Source organism: Oryzias melastigma, linkage group LG22 (genome assembly GCF_002922805.2).
Source record: "Oryzias melastigma strain HK-1 linkage group LG22, ASM292280v2, whole genome shotgun sequence".
NCBI classification, from domain to species: Eukaryota; Metazoa; Chordata; class Actinopteri; order Beloniformes; family Adrianichthyidae; genus Oryzias; species Oryzias melastigma.
The window spans coordinates 2,027,690-2,033,521 of record NC_050533.1 but is presented as its reverse complement, the minus strand read 5'-3'; positions in this window follow the sequence as shown (position 1 = coordinate 2,033,521).

Sequence of the window (5,832 nt, the reverse complement as noted above, 5' to 3'; positions counted from 1 at the left end):
CAAAAGAGATTTATAAACGTGTTTCTTATGACTCGATGAAACATATCTAGTAAACGTCCTAAAACGCCTTGTTTGAAGTTAAGACTCTTTTTTTCTGGTGATATTTATGCAAATTTTAGGCACATACGGTCAATGTGGAGACGGTAAGGCTTTTTGTTTCACATCCATGCATGTCCATCACCTGGAAGTCCTTTTTTAAGGGTAAAATTGAAGCTCAAACATGCAGAATTCAACCCACAAAAATACTCAGTTTAAACAAATTAACAGAATTTAACAAATTTAAAACATCCAGAAGGGATTAAAACATAGTTGTGTAGCTGATAAATTTCCTTAGAAATGTGTCTTAAGTCGGTTTAAACTTTAATAATCACCATAAACTTTGGAGGGAAAATGGAAGATGATAAAACTCTAAAATTGTCAGTGTGATTGTCCTGATTAAAACTGTTTTTTATCTTCTTAAAAGCTCTTAAAAATGATTTAACTGGCAAAATATGCTTCTTGTGACCTCATTAAATAATAAGGTCTCTTTAAAAATGTAGTAAACTTAAAAAACAACACAAAGTTTCTTCCTGAAAAGTCTTTTTTGGTGACATTTAAGCACATTTTGGACACAAATTTCAAAGTTTAGGGTGAATAAAATTTTATTTTCTGCTTAAACTTTGGAGGGAAAATAAAAGATGATAAAACTCTGAATTTGTCAGAGTGATTGTCCAAAGGAAAGTTGATTTTTATTCTGTTTAAAGCTCATAAAACAGGATTTAAGTGGCTCAAAATCTTCTTACAGTCTCTTTAACATTAATTATTTGAAAATGTATAAAAATATAAGGTCAACAATCCTCCTAAACGTCCTGAAAAGTCCTTTTTTGGTGATATTTAAGGCACGTTTTAGGCAAATGCGGTCAATGTGGAGACTGTAAGGCTTTTTTATTTCACATCCCTGCATGAATCCATGAAAGTCCTTTCACTGGTGAAGAATTGTACATTTTTAAGGTTAAATTAGGGCAGAATTCAACCCACACAAATCAATGTTCCTCGTAAAATTGAACAGAATTAGTTCAGAAATTTGTCGGTTTAAACTTTTGTCTTCAGCTTAGATTTTGGAAGGAAAATGGAAAATGATAAAACTTTGAATTTTTCGGTGTGATTGTTCTGATAAAAGCTGTTTTAATCCTGTTAAAAAGGATTAAAACAGGTGAAAATGCATCTTATAGCTTCTTTAATTAATCATAGCTCTTTAAAAATGTATGAAATGTAAAAAAATCCTCCTAAGTTTCCTGAAAAGTCTTTTTTAGCTCTTATTTAAGCAAATTTTAGGCACGTATGGTCATTTTTTATTTCACATCCAACATGTTTATGTACTGATCAACCAAGCCTTTGGTGCGGAAATGTCATTAATGATTTAATTTAAGTTAAAACTGAAGCTCAAACATAAAGAATCTGATCCACTTGAAGGAATTTACCCTCAATAATTGAATCTTTAGTTTGAAGGAATTAACAGAACTGACTTAAAACATTGAAATAGCTGATAATGACTAAAAATAGTGATAAATAAGACATGTAGTTTCCTTATAAATGTGTCCTAAGTTGGTTTAAACTTTTATCTTCAGCTGAGACTTTGGACAGAAAATAGAAAATAAAAAACTTTGAATTTATCAGTGTGATTATCCAAGGGAAAGTCGTTTTTTATGCAGTCAAAAGCTCATAAAAAAGTATTTTAGTGGCTAAAAAGTTTGTTTAGAAGAAGTCAACAAACCTCCAAAACTTCCTGAAAAGTGTTTTTGTGACATTTAAGCAAATTTCAGAGTTTAAGGCATTTTATTTCACATCCGTTCATGTTTATGATCGAAGCCTTTTTACTGGTGTGGAAATGTCCTTTATTTATATCATTTCTGGAGGTTAAAAAATGCAGAATATGATCCTCAAAAGTTATTTTCTGCCTAAAAATGACACATTTAGTTTGAAGGAATTCACAGAATTTAATTAAAAACACTAAAACAGATAATTATGATTAAAAATAGTTAGGAATACGTTTGTAGCTGATACATTTTCACAGATTTCATCAGAAATGAGTCAGAGGAGATGGTGAAACTCTGAATTTGTCAGATGAAAACTTAAGTTTAATTCTGCTCAAACTGAACTGCAGGAGTTTGGAAGAACATCATCTCCTCTCATGATTTCAAATGCATTTCCAGCCAATCACCACAAGGAGGCGCAACACAGTGTTTCCCACCTGCACGTCCTGTAGACTTACCTGCTGTAAAACCCCTGAGTCATCCTCAGGTCTCTGCGGAGCTGAGCAGGTGTGTCCGAGCAGCAGCAGGATTAGGGAACACGCAGTCAGATAAGGTGACTCACCTGTAACAGGTGAGCTCCAAAAGGTCAAACTGAGCTCCTAAATCAAGTGAACGTTTTGGAAAAAGGTCGATTTGGTCACAAATGAATAAAAAAAGATTCTTTTCCATCCAGGGATTTCCCGTGGATCAGAGCAGATCATCCTGATCCCATCTTGGCTTCTGTGGTGCAGAACCGTCCCATCCAAAGACCTCAGTGTGAGAACCGACAGCTGCTAAAGAGCACGTGTGCAGAAACGCTCCAGGATAAACGTCTGAAATCATCTGAATGACTACAATCTCCTCACAGAAGCCACATTCTCAGTCTGTCCTTATCTGGGTCGGTGCCGGGACGCCGTCCAGCTGGAACGCCGTCCACAAATTTGTACAGACCTGGTCACCCGTGGCGTCCCGGTCTCAGATTTGGCCTCATTTCCCTCCTGAGAGGAACTCCACTCTGGTCCGTTAACGTGGTCTGACGGGAGGAACCGAAATGTCTCTGCAGTCAAAGAGCCAAACGGCTCGTTTAAAACCGTCAATCGAGACTGTTTTCAGACTCAAACTTCAGATTAGTGTTTTAACAGAAGATTTAAGGGAATCTAATTACATTTTTGTTAGTTTTATGACTCTAAAGTTATGTGAAAATGAGAAAAATAAGGAAAATAAAACTTTATATCTAAACAAATGATAAAGTGGTAAAAAGGTATACTGTGTTTTGAGAAATGGACCAAAAAACAAACCAGCATCACATTAAAAGTGGATGTTTGTGATATTAAACTTCATTTCTAGTCTATAGACGCGACTTCTTAAAATTGAATCCCAAAAATAATAATAATTTTGCCAGTTTTTCTTCTTAAGTTATCCATAAAATGTTTATTTGCTAACATCTTAGCATCTACTTTGGAAAAAATCCACAAAAATCGACATTATGCATCAAACTAACAGTGGGCAGAGATATGAGCCTTGAGGGACGCCTCATAATATTTTCCTTAAGTCGTTCTGAGGTTTTACTTCGCTCATCCACCAAATTTGATTCAATCACACACAGTATTGAATTGAACTGATTTATTATTGTTCATATTTCCAGGATGAACGCAGTGGCCTTGTGGTGGAGTGTCTACCCTGAGGCTGGAAGGTCGTGAGTTCAAATCCCACCCGAGTCATACCAAAGACTCTAAAAATTGGACTGAAATCATCACTCAGTATTAAGGGGTTGGACTAGAAAATGGTGCAGCTGTGTCTGCGGGTCACCCCTTCCCCAGGGGAGGGGTCAAGTGCAGGGAACAAATAACACACATGAGGTGTGTGACATGTTAGAAGAACTCAGACAATAATCCAGTTATAAATATATTAGTTTTTCTTTGTAATAGATCCCGTAAGAAGAGAATTAACTTCCTAATTTCCAGAGATTGATCAGGACTCGTTAAATCACTGTTTAAAGCTGAAATTAATCAATGCTCACCAAATAATACATTTCCTTCCATTAAGGAAGGTTGTGGCCCTTATGAACCAAAATCACAGTCCTAATCCAATTTTACGCCGTAACCTTTTAACCCCTGGAGCTCCAGTGTTTATGTTCTATACATCAAACTAACAGTGGGCAGAGATATGAGCCTTGAGGGACGCCTTATGAAATTGTCATTAAGTTGCTCTGAGGTTTTCATCCACTGACTTTCAAAGACAGACATTAAATTTAACTGATTTATTACTCTTCATATTTTCAGGATCAGCTTAGTGGCCCAGTGGTGGAGCAGCCACCCTCAGACTTAAAGGTCGTAGGTTCAAATCCAGTCGAGACCGTGCTTCTTATGAGTCAAAATCAAAGTAGTAATCGAATTTGACGACTTAATCTTTCAACACCGGAGCTCCAGTGTTTTTGATCAAACGAACAGAGGGCAGAGATATGAGCCCTGAGGGACACCGTCTGAGGTTTTACTCTGCTAATCCACACTTTGACACTGGAAGGTTGTGGGTTCAAATCCAGTGGAGACTATTTCAATTAACTCTAGACCTCTTGTGTTTATTTTTTTTGATTTACTGTAAATTTTCAAATGTTGACACGATCATTCCAGCTGATTCTGAAGGAGAAAAGCGGCTCGACGAGCCGCTTTTCTCCTTCAGAATCAGCTGGAATGATCGTGTTAACGGTTGAAAAGTTATAGCATGTTAAAGATTTTCTCCTCGTTCATGTTTTCTTACATTTCAGTCCAAAAAAACACTTCACGGGTTCATTTGAATGTGAGTGATTGGGCTTTCAACAGTAGGGATAGGCTCCAGCATCCCCTGACCCCAATAGGGATACACAAAAACAAAATCCTTTCCTCCCAAAGAGCGTTAAGATCAATCAACAAACACAAAAGTCATGCAGACCCTTTTTTTTCCTTCTAAATTTGTATTTTTGACCAAAACAAGACGGAACAAACAGAAAGACACAAACAGACACAGCATGTATTTTCCCCGAGCCCATAAGGGCATAAATTTAGATGATGGAGGTGTCTGCTTTCTGCGGTCTGACGGCTCCAGAGAACTTCACCCACCCAGAGGGAGGAGAGGAGAAGTGGCAGATGTTTAAACACAGCTTTCTGGTGTGGTTTCCTCCCTCCAGCCCATAATATTCTCTTCTCTTTATTGCTTACATGTAGTTTTAACGGGTTCGGGTAGAAACGGTCCTCCGATGCCGCAGCTCGCTATTCCAGGAATCTCTGTCCTGCGGTTCCGTTTTTTGGTTCTTTTAAAAACTCAGGACATGAAATTAAAGATAACAGCAGATAAACCAGAGGGATTATTTTAGGTCAGTTATTTTTAATATGTGTACTTATGTAAGCAGACAATAATAGGACTTTTGCTTTAAATATGTCATTAATTAGCATCGTTTTTGGACAATTAAGCATCAATTTACAATTACAACCTTATAAGGAGTTAAAAATTAACAAAGTAATTCACAAGTCAAATGTTCTGAATGCATTTAAATGGAGATCTGTGTGGATTACTGAACACTAATCAATAATCTAGAGTTCCAAAAGTTTGTTTTGTATTTACAAACTTCAAAATCTACAATTTTTTTGGCTGCAAAGAATAAAAAGATCAAAAAAATCTCAGACGTTTGTGCCAAATTAAAGATTTCAGAGGAAATGAGGCTAAAAAAATCATAAAACGGGTCATTCTTGGTATTTGGTGTCATTTCAGCTTTAAAAAAAATATAATTTTATCCGAAGAAGGGCCTTTTAACCCTTTAGCTGCCTGTTCAACCAAACGGTGGGAAACATTTACAAAACATGTTTTAAAAAATGTTGATTTTGTGTATTGCTCCTTGAAGTATGGAGCCCTAAATGGAAATTGTAAAGTAATTTCTTTGTTTTTTTATTTATTTATTTTTTTATTTTTATAAAATAATAATAATAATAATAAAAATAATAATAATAATAAAGAATTCTGGTTAGTAACAGATAGTGACATTTAGTAACTGGTGTGCATCAATTAGTATCCAGAACATTTTTTAAAT